This window comes from Hordeum vulgare, chromosome 7H, assembly GCF_904849725.1.
Source record: "Hordeum vulgare subsp. vulgare chromosome 7H, MorexV3_pseudomolecules_assembly, whole genome shotgun sequence".
NCBI lineage: Eukaryota > Viridiplantae > Streptophyta > Magnoliopsida > Poales > Poaceae > Hordeum > Hordeum vulgare.
Genome location: NC_058524.1, coordinates 543,292,081 through 543,307,887, shown reverse-complemented (window position 1 = coordinate 543,307,887; position 15,807 = coordinate 543,292,081). Strand labels below are relative to the sequence as shown.

General features: G+C 44.8%; 1 pseudogene; it reads right to left on the bottom strand.

Moving 5' to 3' along the window:
* Nucleotides 1-7,221: 7,221 nt before the first annotated feature.
* On the bottom strand, nucleotides 7,222-14,296 carry LOC123412044 (annotated as a pseudogene).
* Between the last annotated feature and the right edge of the window lie 1,511 nt (nucleotides 14,297-15,807).

The following is a 15,807-nucleotide window of genomic DNA, read 5'->3' as shown; positions in this document are numbered from 1 at the left end:
AGGAATCAATTATATAGATTTTTTTCCTAATCGCATCAACTTCAAACACTACACGATATACATCTTAAAAACATTTAAATTAAAACATGCATAGCATAACCATCGTAACATAAAGTTTCATCATCGCATTTTTTAAATTAAAACTTACAAAGTTCATTCAAAAGACATCACTTCAAACACAATGCTTGATTCAAAATCACCACAAACATAGCATCTATAGGTTGTGGTTTGAGCCAACCAGTGGCCACCATCACTCCCTCGGCCGCCACCACTCCATCGCCCACCACCACTCAAACGATATTATTGGCGACGAAATCAACTTCATCATCCTCTCGGCCACCATCAACACCGCCATCCTCTCGGCCACCACTGTCGCCACCATAAACAACTTCTGGTCCCCAACGGGCACTAGCTGCCCTCCGACGAACACGTACGAGTCGATGTTGACTCTCGTCGGCCCCTGTCGCTCTCTCCCAGCGGCGCTCGAAGACGCCATCGACGCTGTTGCGAATGACTTCGATAGGAAGCTCCCTTTACCCGAAAGCCTCGTCGTGTTGTGCGTGGGTCAATAGCTCATGTGCGACATTTTTTATGCGAATTGGAAAGTATGAAACGTAGTTGACGAAAATAGCTCTCGTGCGACGTTTTTGTTGGCAAGTATAGCTCCTATGCGACATGGTCCTCTTTAACTGTAAAACGCAAGAAACAAGGGGTTAGCGATTTGAGTTATGATGCGGGACCCACCGGTTATCCACATCAACGTGGGACCCACAAATTACTCAGATGCATGTGGGACCCACAAGTTATCCACATCAGCATGCCCATGCTGATCAGCGTGCCCGAGCCAGCCATGAACCCGAGTCGGCCCCATTGCTTGCCCTTGCCCTTTCCTTTCCCCCGCCATGTTCTTCCTTGTCTCCGGTGACGAAGCGTGGCAACACCGGCTAGCGAGTGATGTCTAGCTCGACTTCGACCTCCCGCCAATCATGGCGGCAGTACGGTCCACTTCCATTAACAATATGCCCCAATTGCCCGCGCATGGAGCCTCTTGTGTGAAATGGCAACCGTGGACGCGAGTTCGTCAAATGCTTGAGCAGGCCACAACCAGTGCATGTTTGATCTGTGTACTTCACCAATCGTATGGTCTAATTTCTCCCGATTTCTTTCTTTTTTTCATCGAATTAAGGCGGTGGATCTAGGGTTCATGTGCCGTCGACCCCCGTTTTTCAGGTTCTTAAGAAATGTGGGCATTTCGAGTGGCTCAATGAGTACGTCGAGAGGTTAAAACTGGAGACATCAACTGAAGAGCTCAATTTTGATGGGGTGCCGCTTGTTATGGAACCCGCCCCTCATTTAGCCGACAGAGCCGATCCAATGGTGGACAATGCTGAATTGAATGGGGAACTCAAGAAAATAAATAACAGACAAAAGTAGATGATCGATTCGAAGCAGCAAGCAAATATGGTGGCTAGAGCATTTTATTTGTTGTATCATTTATATGGGTTTGTTTTACTTCATGTTCATCAATCGCTAGAAAAATGAGGTGCACTGAATTTTGTGATGGGTCATTTTATGATACACACTATTTCTGAATAAATTAATGAAGAAAATAAACGAGATGTGTCGTGCACCATTGCACATACCATAACATGCTTGTTTTTGGATAAAGTAGTTGAATCATTTTTTAAGAAGGATAGATAGATCCATTCATGCATGGCTGCATGAACACATGTATGTATTGTAACTTGTTTCTTTTTTGGTTTTCATATTTGTTGTGTGTTCACCATTGTTTTTTTTCCTGATGCATGAACTTGATAGATTCTTTGTATGCATGAACATGGTTGCTTGTCCATCGTTGCGTGCCCATGGTTGCATGTTCATATAGTGGATTTTACTTTTATTATCGATATGTCTCCAACGTATCAACTTTTCTAAACTCTTTTGCCCTTATTTTGGACTCTAATTTGCATGATTTGAATGGAACTAACCTGGACTGACGCTGTTTTTAGCAGAATTGCCTTGTGTTATTTTTGTGTAGAAATAGAAGTTCTCAGATTGACCTGAAAATTTACGGAGCACGTTTCTGGAATTAATAAAAAATATTGGCGAAAGAATCTACCGGAGAGGAGACACCCCCTGGCCACAAGCCTACAGGGTGCCCTCCTAGGCCGCGCCCCTGGCTTGTGGGGTCCCTGAAGCTCCACCGACCTCGTTTCCACTTCTATATATTCCTATCCGGGGAGAAAAAAATTAGAGAGAACAATTCATCGCGTTTAATGATACGGAGCTGCCGCCACCTCCTATTCTTCCTCGAGGGGGGGCAGATCTGGAGTGTGATTTGGGCTCGGGATAGGGGAAATCGACGTCGTCGTCATCACCAACCATCCTCAAATTGCTCTCTATCGTTCATGAGTAATTCCATCGTAGGCTTGCTGGACGGTGATGGATTGGATGATATCTATCATGTAATTGAGTTAGTTTTGTTAGAGTTTGATCCCTAGTATCTATTATGTTATGAGATTGATGTTGCTATGACTTTACTATGTTTAATGCTTGTCACTAGGGCTCGAGTGCCATGATTTCATATCTGAACCTATTATGTTTTCATGAATATATATGTGTTCTTGATCCTATCTTGCAAGTTATAAACACCTATTACGAGTTATGATCCGCGTCCCCTAGGGTGACAATAACTGGCATTCTTTCCGGTGATTACCGTAATTCGAGGAGTTCATGTATTCAGTTAGTGCTAATGCTTTGGTCCGGTTCTGTATTAAAAGGAGGCCTTAATATCCCTGAGTTTCCATTAGGACCCCGCTGCCACGGGAGGGTAGGACAAAAGATGCCATGCAAGTTCTTTTTCATAAGCACGTATGACTATATATGGAATACATGCCTACATTACATTGATAAATTGGAGCTAGTTCTGTATCACCCTATGTTATGAATGTTGCATGATGAATATCATCCGACATAATTATCCATCACTGATCCATTGCCTACGAGCTTTCCACATACTGGTCTTTGCTAAGTTACTTTTCCGTTGCTATTGTTAGAATCACTAAAAAACTGCTACTGTTAACTGATGATGCTACTTCTGCTATGCATGATGCTTATGATGATACTTTGCTTGATACTACTGTGCCACTTGGTGAATTTCTTGATGAACAAATTGCTAGAGTGAATGCTGAAACTGATGATATTACTGAATCTGATGAAATTGAACACTATGATTCACCTGCTAGACCTAGGTCTCTTGGAGCCTTTCTCCTGCGGAGAGTTCTACGTGAGTTCTGCATATCAGGCCCTATTTTGTAACCCAGTCATTCCATGGCTCTCTCCGCTTTGGAAGGCTTCGATGCCCCTCAAGATCAAGATTTTTGTTTGGCAACTCCTACGTGACCGCCTTCCCTCTGGGACAGAGGTTCTTAAGCGGCATGGCCCGGGCGATGGTCTCTTCCCCTTATGTCAAGTCCTAGAAACGGGAACTTACATTTTGTTCTCGTGTGTCGCGGCACAAGCGCTCTGGCGCTTTGTTCATGAGGCCCTTGGGCCGGATTGGGAGGCCCTAGACCTGGCAGATTTCCTACAGTCTAGGGCCACCCATACGAGTCGCAAGCGCCGTCTGTTCTCGCTTATATTCGGGACACTACCTTGGACCCTTTAGACAACGCGCAATAAAATGGTGATTGGTGGATCTTCCCGCGTCAGGCGTCTGATCTGTTCTTCAAATTTCTTGCCTTCTTGCAGCACTAGCGCCCGCTCGCTAGGCAGCGAGACCGCGGCCGCCTGGACGCCATCTTGGACGCTCTCCTGGCTTCTGCACGATGGCTCTCCGTCCGCTCGTCATCTTCTTAGCGTGCCACTTGCTGGCCTTTTTGTTTCTTCTTGCTTTCCTTGGGCGTATTTGTGTTGCTTTGCCCCAGCAGGCTCCTATGCTTATGTTTTGAAACTGGTCTGTATGGATGTTTGCTTTATCTATAAAGCTGAGCGAAAGCCTAATTCGATAGTCTAAGCCAATCTCACGACTCAATGACTGTTTCTATGTGCATCAATAATGTCGGAACCATGGACTAAAATGCGGTTGAAATCAAGGAAGGCTGACTATGTCTATGTGCATCCATGTACACACTTGTAAAGAAAACCAGTTACTTGCATCATTAGTTAGTGGATGCATTTAGACATCAATGTTTGGTACGTAGGCTCGTAGGATCGGAAGGTGGCAGCAAGAAAACAAGCCCATATATACAATTGATATATCAGTCGAGTGAACCACATGTAACCATTGGTCCAGGGTTAGTGCTGTTTGGATGTTTAGGAAAAGGCCACACCGGGATGACGATAGGTTAGTGAATCGCAGTTGATTGTTTGAAGAAAAAGCTACCGACCCCGTCAATCGGACTCTCGGGCCTGGTTGCGCGGATATAGAGTTATGTCCATGTTTTAGCCACGGCTAGTTGATCGGGTTTGAGCAGTACACACAAACACAAAACGTTTTTAAACCATACCCGCTTGTGTGGCATAGAAAAACTTATCCTTGTTAGTTTAAAGAAAAGGCATCCGTCACCTGTAGAAGACTTACACCTGGTAAACTATCATTGCCGACAACAAAACAACCGGTGTGGAATTGCCTTGAGTTTGTTGTGTATAGGGTCATTTCTTTTGACAGTTTAGAAAATAAACTAACTCATTCCCACTCTTCTCATAACTAGCTTCTTTTAATTATTAAGGCTTTCAAATAAGTTATAAGAGGATTAGTTTAAAAGTTTCAACAAATTTATGACGCGACTTATTTTTGTTAAGCTTGAAAGAGGCATCTTATTTTCTAAGCCATCCAAAAGAACTGGCAGATAGGCAAGTACTCGATTTGTATAGCTATGACACATCTTTATTGTAGATGAGGCATATGACATTAGTTACGTCTAGTTTTCACAAAAGAAGATGCAAATATATTACAATATTCATCATGGAATCGGGAAAATCACGTTTTGATATACTTGAAACTATCAAATACAATCAGAAGGTTGTCATCATGGATGCAAAGCTCTACACGGGTACATAAAACCTAGCTACCTAGGCTTGATTTACAAACTCCCTCAAGGGTTTCTCCAATTGTTTCATCACAACGTCCCATCCTGCATGCGTCGGGTGCATATCATCCCAATAGAAAAATTTGTTGGATTTTTCGCACACGGTGAAGAGGAGCTCAGAGGGTGACTCTCCATGTTGTCCGCAATAACCCTTCGAATCCAAGCTCTCACAACATGGCGATAGTTTGCGCTTGAATTGTTTGGATAGTTCTGAGCCTTTACCTACATTAGTGTACATCAAATTAAAAAAATCATATGAAGTACTTCAAGCACACAATCAAAGCACATCTAATTTGATTAAAATTTTAAAATAATGAGACACTTTTGGATGCATATATGTACATACCCGGTGCATGATCCACAATATTAGTGAAGGCGGTGTATAGATCAATGATGTGCACATTCTTCTTTGTTGTCATAACTTGTTTCAGGTTATCGTTATGGATGGATGCACCCAAATTTCCAAAAATATTGCACGCCGTATAGTTGTTGGTTCGGGTTTGTGACGGCGTGCAACCAACAGGGTGCAAATTGTTGACAAGAACCTTTGTCACCCCAAGCTTCAACAATTGCTCTACATTAGTTGCTATCTCTTTTGTGACCTTGCCAATATAAGCATTAATCTGCATCGCATACATGAAAATTAAGTCAATAAGATGCACAAATAAATTAATTGTTCAATCTAGTACTCCCTCCGTCTTAAAATTCTTGTCTTAGGTTTGTTTAGATATGAATGTATCTAGTCAAGTTTTACCATTTGGATACATCCATTTTTAAACAAAGCTAAGACAAGAATTTTGAAATGGAGGGAGTATATGCATATATATGCTCTGCGTTAATATGATACTTACATCGTTGGGGCTACCTAGTCCAATCACGCTTGCGCTTGCATAGTCGTTGCCGGAGATGGCAACAAGCGCTACGGAGTGACTCAACTGCTGCTCTGAGATGGTCCCATCCTTGACCATCTTCCTAAAAGTGTCAACCTGCTTGCTGAGGGTTGGAACGTCCTGCGATGTGCTGCCCAATACGCCTGCACCAGCACTGGCGAAGGTCATGCCGGACGGGTCGCAGGTTTTCTCTGCCGTGCGGGCGTGTGCGGGAGGGGCTTCCTCCAATCCCAACATTATTGCTGCAAGTTATTAATAAAAACAACGACTATGGTTAATTACAATGCACCAGGGTTTACAATATAGTACACTTTTTAAATGGCAATATAAGTAACATCGCACTTACCGATGAAATCAGACTGTATTTGATAGTTGGAGAAGCGGCCGGACGGAGTATTCGGCCGCGGATGCCCATCGGCATCGACGTAGTCGGAGCCGTATGGGTAGGCCCATTGCCGTGACATCTCGGTGACGGGGTCAGTCAGAGGGAGGTTCCCGTTGTCCGCGAAGTCGTCCCCGAAGACGAAGAAGATGGCACTCGACGGCTTCTTCTGATGACCGCCGGTAGGCGCAGGCCGGGCCTCCACGCCATTGGGATTCAGAACGAGGAGGAGGAGGGCGAGGCAGAGGACGGCCGGAAGAAGCTTCATCGATGCCGGCGGCGCTCTAGCCTTGCGGAGGCTGGTCGTTCTACTACCGCTGGCCCGAAGACCACGATCGATCAACTAGGCGCTACTCTAAAACCACGAACGCAAGGCGCTTGTCTGCTATGCTCGTACACCATGGCCCTCTCGTCAATATATATTGAGCAATGGACCAGCAAAACAAGTCGAAATCGGGCTTGCAGGCTCGGCCGGAGTCGGATGATCCACAGACCACAGCTGAGCTCAGTCGGACACGGTTTGACGGAAACGAGTCATGGACGGGACGTCGGCCTTCAGTGGCCAAGCCCACCAGCCACCAGGCACCAGCAGCTCGTCTCTACCCTCTTCCTCTCCTCCGGCGAGGCCTGCGCATCCTCTGCCCTCTTCCCCTCCTCCGGCCACCCGACCTCCTACTAGCAGCTCAATGCGGGCCTCGATCTTGGTTGTCACCTTCTCAGTAACGGTTGCAAAGCCTAACTGTAGAACGTAAGAAGATACCCATGCATCCTCATAAGAAGCGGCGTTTCTCATGATCAGGACTTGTTCGGCAGTAATAAGCATAATTTTCCTCTTACAAAGTAAGTAGAACCAAGTGACTACCAAAGTAAAAAAATTGGTACATTTGAATTTAGATCACAAGAACATAATTGTGGGGAATTGCCTTCAAATGGTGTCAATTCAACGGACTGAATTCCTCTTACATTTCCTCATATTCCATACGGTCGGTAAATGCTATAATAGGTTGATGTATGAAACTGAACTTCCGTGGTAACTTTCTGTACTAACCATGTATTTTACTCCAAACTAAGACATGAAGAGAAGAAATCTTACCCTTCACTAAAAAATTAGACTGTCAAAGATCTGTGTCTTCTTCCAATCAAGTGAAATCTACTCCCTAGTACTCCCTCCGATCCATAATAAGCGTGGTTTTAGTTCAAATAATGATCCATAATAAGCGTCGTGGTTTTAGTTCAAATAATTCATTATCATTATTTGAACTAAACCACGACGCTGATTATGGATTGGAGGGAGTAACGCTTAGTGAGGGTCTGCCCCTTCATACTTCTTCAATCCTTCTTTTGCCATTTATCAACTGGAATCAAACCTCGCCATTGAAAAGTGAAATGTTAGTGCCCTGTGTTTTCTTCTGATGAAGCAACATCTGCTCTGCAGTAACACCTACAATGATGATTTGTCTCTTCAGATTTCACTGCTTCCTTTGCCACAATTATCATCTGTATATTCCTGGATCCTGATGAACAAGGACAAATAAATGAAAAGGAAGACTCAGACCTAGCAATCATAATAACCCCAAATCATCGTAGGATGCTACAAGATTCCAATGATACATGATTTCATCAGAAATAACATGCATTGCTTGACTGCTGAACAGCAAATTACTCTTGGATGATGCATCTCCACAACCACAATTGAACTGCAGATAAAAGTTGATCACGCTGCATAAATCTTCTGAGAAAAGCTTGATCGGGCTGCATAAATTTTCTGACAAAAACATGATCGGACTGCTTAACTCGAGAATTGCCATTATTTTACATGTAGTGCATGAGAGGCCGGTGTAGCCTGTGGTAGTCTTCAGTAATTCTGGGCTTCAGACAGGACCTGATGCTAAGCTCCTTGATGAAGCGGACGAGCCGCTCCAACCCGGACGATGACGACCCCGCCTCCATGACATCCAGCCTCAACTGCTGCGCCATGGCTTGGGCCACCCCTCTGATCTCGTCAGACACCATGGCCTCCCTCACCGTTCTCTCCACGACGCCTCTGTTGCAGACGTCCTTCATGTCCAGGCCCGTCCTCCACACGGCACCCACGAAGCGGCTGTTGATCTGCTGGTCGGAGAAGAAGGGCCAGCACACCATCGGCACGCCCTGCAGGGCGCACTCCAGTGTCGAGTTCCATCCAGCATGCGTCAGGAAGCAGCCCACCGCCCTGTGCTGCAGCACGTCCAGCTGAGGAGCCCACTCGACGATGTGCGCCTTGCCATCCACCACTGCCACTATGGCTTCTCGGAGGAGCGCGGAGCTGGTCATCTGGACCATGTCTGGACGGAGCACCCAGAGGAAGGCATAACCAGTAGCTAACAGGCCGGAGAGGAACTCAGTGAACTGTTCGTGCGTGATCACCGCGCGGCTCCCCAGGCTCACGTACACGACGGACCGGTCCGCGTGGCTGTCCAGCCACGCCATGCACCCATCTTCCTCCTGCCACAGGCTTGCGCTTGTGGCGAGCCTTGACCTGGCATGCAGTGGACCTATGGCGAAGACATCGCTTGTGTGCGACGCAATGTGGGCGAGCGCTGGCTGCTCCATGGACGTGGCTGTGTTGAGTATGATCGCACATGCCTTGCTAGAACGGGCGGTGACCTCGGCAAGCTTGAGCATCCAGGGGTCTCTGTCCCCTTGTTGAGCACAATAGAGTCCACGAGGAAGATCTCGGCGCCGGAGGAAGCCCTCCATCCCCGGAACGCCGTACACAGGGTCGTCCGTGGGGAAGGGGGTCTCACCGAGCTCAACGAGCTTGGGCATAGACAGGAGCGCCAGGTAGCTGCAGGCGCTGTGCGTGGCGAAGGCGAGCGCCGGGATGCCAAGCTCCTCGGCGACGTCAATGGCGAATGGCATGGTGCTGTCGGCAACAACGCATGTCACCGGCGCGGCGGCGGCAGAGAGCAGGGCACGGTACGCCGTGCTGCTACTCGTGCACATGGACTCCAGGAGCTCCAAGAAGCTGGGGGGTGGTCGTCGGGGAGGCCGTCGGGGATGGAAAGCAAGCGTAGGCGTGGCGGCAGAGGCGCCTCGGCAAGACGGCGAAGGTTGTTCTCAGTGTGAAGGAAGGTGACTTGGACGCCGGCGTCAGCGAGGGCGGTGGCAAAATGGAGCATGGGGTTGATGTGTCCTTGCCTTGGCCAGGGGAACACGAGGACGTGTACCATGGCATCCATCACTCCAGCAAAAACAGCAGGTCGCCCAACTCGCAGATTTAATGGCAGCTCATGCCGGCGTTGCTCAGAGTTCCATAGGCCTGATGAAGGAGGAAGAAACCATTGGAAATAAGAACACTCCAAATTAGAAGTGACCTCCAGTAGCATCTTTCCAGTTAGCTGTATTTGCCTTGGTACCACACAGACACACACGGTTGGTCCTACTTGCACTATTTGAGGTACCGTGTGTGGTAGACACACTATTTGGACAATTTCCACCCACCAACCCGTGGGTGTACATATGATCGAAATTATTTTGTCATCTTCTCCTTTATCATCGTTTTCCTCAAACAGATCAGGGTGACATCTAATTTGTGCGTACCCACTCTTTGGCGTTCCAAACACGTTTTGCACTTAGCTACGTGGCCTTGGTGACAACCTGGGTCCTTATCCAGGTGAGGTGGGATAGCAGTTTTGTGTTGGTTGCTATGGCTACGTAGAAATGATTTAGTGTTTAATAATGTGATCTGTCGCAATCCACGCTATGAAATAGCTAAAACTAACCAGATTCAAATGCACTCCAGCGACATAAGTTGAGAGCACTAAACCTTTAATATTATTAAGCCAGTAACAAAACAAATGGCAAAGAAGCAAGGGCGTGCATGTGAAGTTAAGTTATGGTTGTTCTTAGAGCTGCTAATTGCTAAGCTTCTTTAGTTCCAGGTGGAATAAATAAAAGGAGAATATGAGATTTCCTCGACTACTCCATATTTATTACTCTAGCTAATATTGTTTGCAATCATTCCCTTAGTTCTTTGGAGATGAAACCAAATCATAATCAATATGAAACATATGAACATCAGCACCCAAACTAACCTGATAATCACTGACAGCGATTAAAACAAACGGTGGAGACTCATGGCGGCGACCCCTTGCTGCCTTCTTTGCCAGCAGCATACTTCTTGATCAATCTTGGATGGTCATGTAAATCATGGCCTTGAAACAGCGGATGTCCAGCCTCTTGGAACCAGAGTGCCGTGACCATGACCCTGAAGGAAAATTCAGCAGGTCAGAGTTTAAAACCCTCACTGAACATTCAGTGCAGTTTAGAGAGTGCCGTGACCATGACCCTGAAGGAAGATTCAGCAGGTCAAAGTTTAAAACCCTCATTGAACATTCAGTGCAGTTTAATCATGGGACCCTACAAGATGTGAATGATACAGAAATCCCAGGAACACACCAGGCACAAAGGAAACTTAGAGAGCAGCCTGATTGAAGAAACAATTGAGAAAGAATATAGTTAATGAATCCGCACACCGCTGAGGATGGCCAAAAAGAATATAGTGACACACACAGAGCACCCAAAGCTTGGCCTGGCTTTCAAGGTTTGAAGCAATGGCACCAAAGTTTTCTAACTCACCAATTTCTGGAGGGAAATGTCGAGCAAGTAACTGTTAATAGCAGTAGAGATTCATCTGACTAGAAGAGGGTAGCTAATGAACAGAATATACAGAGATTCAGAGATGCATCAGGTTGAAGCTATGTTTCCCTCAAAATGCAAATCTACTTTCTGAATTTTTAGAAGCTCTTTCAAAGTTTTGGACAAAGTATATATCTTCAAATACTCTTTGCACATGTGTACTTCTTGAATAACGGTTAGTTAATCTAAAAAAATAAATTTACTTGCAAAAGAAATTATTTCTGAGAATCATGGGAGCAGCTAAAATTTGCAAACAATAGAAGGGAGAAATATTCTCAAACTGAAAACCTCAGGGTCATCTTATAGTCATCTGATCAGCACACCGAAATCAACTGACTGAAGGGAAATTTGTCCGAGATATAGATCTTTAACATGTTGAGTACACAACCCAATTCGTCTACCATGTAAACTCCCATGAATTGATGATGAGAAACCTGTCCTCCATCCTGGAAACCGCTGTTTCTCCTTCACATGAATGATGTACAAACTTGGTGATGAAGATTGGCAACCCATGACAAAGCAGTTGAATTTCCGAGCAGAGACTCTAACTCTTGAGAGGGTGAGCACACATAAGCCACTACTAGAAATTCCATACATCAGAGCTTCATCAGTGGAAACTGAGGAAGAACTAGGTTCTAGCTGTGCTATCATTGCCTCAAAGTCCTCTACCATTGGAATGCCATAATCATCAAGTTCAAACCGCTTTTCTGTCAATTTTTCATACATTCGGTACTTTGCAGATAGTGTCCTGATGCAGGATTTCCTGACACATTCAACTAACATAAGTTGAAGCTCTTTAAAATTGTCTACCTCAGAGAACCATCTTATCCAACGATGAATTATTCCTGCAAACCAACTTATGATCAGCTCATCATCTTGCAAAACAAGGGCTGAGACATGTTTAGGGAAACCTTCAAGATTAGTTACACCATAGCGATTGAGGCACTTCTTGATGTAACTAAGAGGTGCATAAATCTTAATTGCAGCACCATCAGGGCAGGTATAGATTGATTCCTGATTCTTTAAGCTGGACAACAGTGCTTCTGTAGCAACAGTTTCTGATGAGATATAGTCTTTAGCTTGCTTCTGAAAGTTGTTAAAAGCATCTCTGAGTTCCTGCGGAAGTGCTGGTTCAGCAATGTATTTTGACAGGAGCACCTCCTCATTAGCTTCATTTTTGGCATTGATGTCCTGCATCCATACCTTGAGTAAAGTTTTGAACCAATGGTCTGTCTTCATGCCCTCTTTCCTAAATTGTGCAACGTGATCCAGCAACGGAGTACTAAGACCAAGTGATTTGATCTCAGACTCCTTTACCCTCCTCAAACCATATGCAAGCCACTTCTTTCCTAACCTAAGATTCATAGAATCCCATATCTCTTGCTTCTGACAAGCAAATAAACGGACCTTCTCCTTCAACTTGTGAACAGTTTTCAGTGCAGCACTTTCTTTTGTTGCGGCCTTAACTACAGTGCCAGCAAACTGCAACCCCCGAGAGTCCTTTTTGACTGGCACAAGACACAATCCATCATCAACTTTCAGGTAAAGCGATTTGCTTAAGTAATTAACAACTTCGGACTTTACAGTTTCTGCTATGTCTCTGGATCCCACAACTGCAACAAAAATCTCATCCATGTATCTGCAAGCATATAATCTCATGTTTGGCTGGCCCTCTGTTTGATCTTCATTATTTAGATCCTTGTCCTTCATTTGACTTCTAAACCAGAGACGCAACTTGGAGCCCTGGTTGTCTGTAACATTTTTTGCCCCTGAATAAAGACCTTCATACTTCATGCAAATCCTAAATACTTCATGGTCAAAACTGTCAAGATATATATTCATCAGGATTGGTGCGAGTACTCCTTCTTGAGGAACTCCATGGCCCTTGGGAAACCCTCCAAATACCAAATTGATCACCTCGGCATCAAACATATCTTGCATGAACGCCACTAACTGGTCGTCAATAATCTTTTCCTGTATTTGTGAAATAAGCTTTAAGACTACATTACTATCTACCTCCTTGTACAAGGGGACAGTAAAGCACCAATCTGGAACCCCAATTTCAGTGGATATGAACCTCAGCGCTGAGTGATATCCTCGACCACTCCGACAACCATGAGATATCTTAGAGAACTGAGGTCTGTAAACAACCTCAAGCACCACCCTAACTGCTTCCTGGATAACTTTCAAGTTGAGCCGTGGAAGAACAATGCACTCTCCTCCTTGCCTCTTTGCAGCTACCGAGAAAGAATTCGCAGAGATATCAAACTCCCCGCTCCTGAGCTGCTCCGCCAATGCGATGAAGCAAATATCGTCCTTTGCAGATGCCAGATCGACATTAGAGTTCAGCCGGACAATGTCGTAAGCATCCTCCAACGTATCAGCACTAGCCACCACCTTACCCATGAGATCATAAAACTTGCCGTTCAAATACTGTGTCTTGACCCTCTTTTTTATCCGGAGCTCGGCCAGCCTCTTCCACTCCATCCGGGACAGGGGCTTCCGCTGGCTCTGAGCAGCCACAGTTGACTCCTCGGCGAGAGCGGCCAGGCTCTTCGCCAGAGACACCGGTGGTTGTTGCGATCCGTCTGCGCTCTCCACTGCATCCTCGATCCCGTCCAGCAAGAAATGTGCCTTGTAACGCCGGAAGCACGCGGTGTAACGTCCTGGTTCGAAAAACACAAAACGCAGCATTAGTGGCACAACTTTTTTACATCAGGGCGGACATCGTGATGATGGGTAGGTAGCGCACCTTGCTGCGGCGGTCGGTGCCTAAAGATGTCCCGGAGAAAGCGGCCTCTGCCAGATGCCAGGGAGGACATAGAGTCAGCTGCCCTGGTCTAGCGGGGCATTTAGTCGAACAGGTGATGTGCACGGGAAGACCAGCTAACGGCAGGGGGCGAACACGCGAGGCGAAGTCCGCCGTCGGTGCTTAGATGGGGCTCGATCACCGGCCCCGAATACCAGACGCCCGGCTCTCCTCTAGCACCGGCGGTAGATAGTGCGGTGGTTGCGCAGCGCCACCCAGTCAGGCTGGCGGGCAGAGAGCGGCGAGGTGGCGACTGGTCCAGGCAGCCAGACGACAAGGCGTCCAGCATCCGACGGGCAGGGGCTATGGGGAGGTGTGGCGGCGCAAGGCGGCGGTCCGTGCGGCGCGGGTGGCGGAGCAGCCGAGCGAGCACGGCGGAAAGAGTCGCGGAGACGGTGCAAACGCCGGCCGAGCGCCGTCAGTTACCAAACTATCTGAAGTTTTGAACCAGCGGCGAACTGCTCCTTTCACCGCTTGATTTGATCCCATTTGGAGCAATGCTACAACTAGGAGTTTACAAAACGTTTACGGACTAAGCTTAGATGGAATATTTTGATTGGTTTAGGATGAAGCGGGCCCACCCTGAAAATCAGGGGGAAGCAAGATTAGTGAGAGAAAAGGGGTTAGTCCGTTAAAGTTTGTATAAATCATCCGTAAGTTTAGCATTTTTGTTTTTTATATAAAAACAACATCCCTTACACATTCAGAGAAGTATTACAACTGAAGATCAGTCCACCTCTCAATCTTACGTATTGGCCAAAAAAAAAAATCAATTACACCAATGATACTAGAACTTGGCTCAAACGGTTAGATTGATGCTAGAACTTGTGACATACATTGAACTGGTGCAACAATTTAGTTCGGACGTGCAAATACGGTGCAAATCACATTTGATTCAAAAATAAGGATGATTTGACGCGCCAGCATGGCGTGGAGCCCGATGTCAGCAACTGAAAGTTAAGGAGGATTGCATGTGGCCTTTTTTGTAAAAACCACCTTGATTTTTTGTATTTGTCATAAAAAAATCATTGCATAAGAAGACATTTTATTTTTTCGCTTCTATGACACACGGCCCCAACTGTCAGTACTGAAAATTAAACCGAAATAAGATGGCCTCAACAGGTTGAACTCGTGACCAACTACTGAAATTCTGGAGAGTTGACAACTCCACCACTCACATTATTCTGCACAATATTGATAACATGTATTCATCTATAAATAAGACGCATGTGAGGCTTAAACGGGATGTAAATAGTGCCGCCCATTTTGCACGCACTAATTATTTTAAAAATATTTGTAAAATGTATGAAAATAAAAACAATATTAAAATATTTATGTGTTATAATTATATTTTGTGTGTGGATATAGATAGAACACATAAAGACGATGATTAGTAAATAAAAACATTTAAATGTACACCCATGTATTATATAGAAATTTTTAGTAAATAGAGAAGCTTAAAACATATTTTAAATACAAATGTTTAAATATTTAAATACAAAAATATACATTTGCAGCTTATATGTAAATTATACAAAATGCTGAATACAAACAATTACTAAATATTCACTTGTGTAGAATTTTAACTCGTGATTCATATTCAAAAATGTTATCTAATTAATATATTATCCATCACTGAATATTCTTATGAACATTTTAAAATTTAAATTACGTATGTTTTTATTATAAAAATCTTGAACTATAATGTGCGCATAATTAGTGAAATGTTTGCAATTATAGGAACATTTTTATTTGTACATATATAATTGTATCATAAAACATTTTGATTTTAAGTTTTAAATTACGAATATTCATAGTTTTCTAATTATTTATTGTTTATAAATATTATTTCAAATGTTGAATGAAGGCGTTTTTTTTAGGGGCTCGCTTTTTTAGTTTTTCTTTTAGGCAATCTTTTCAACTACATTATGTTTAGTTATCTACTTAACACATGAA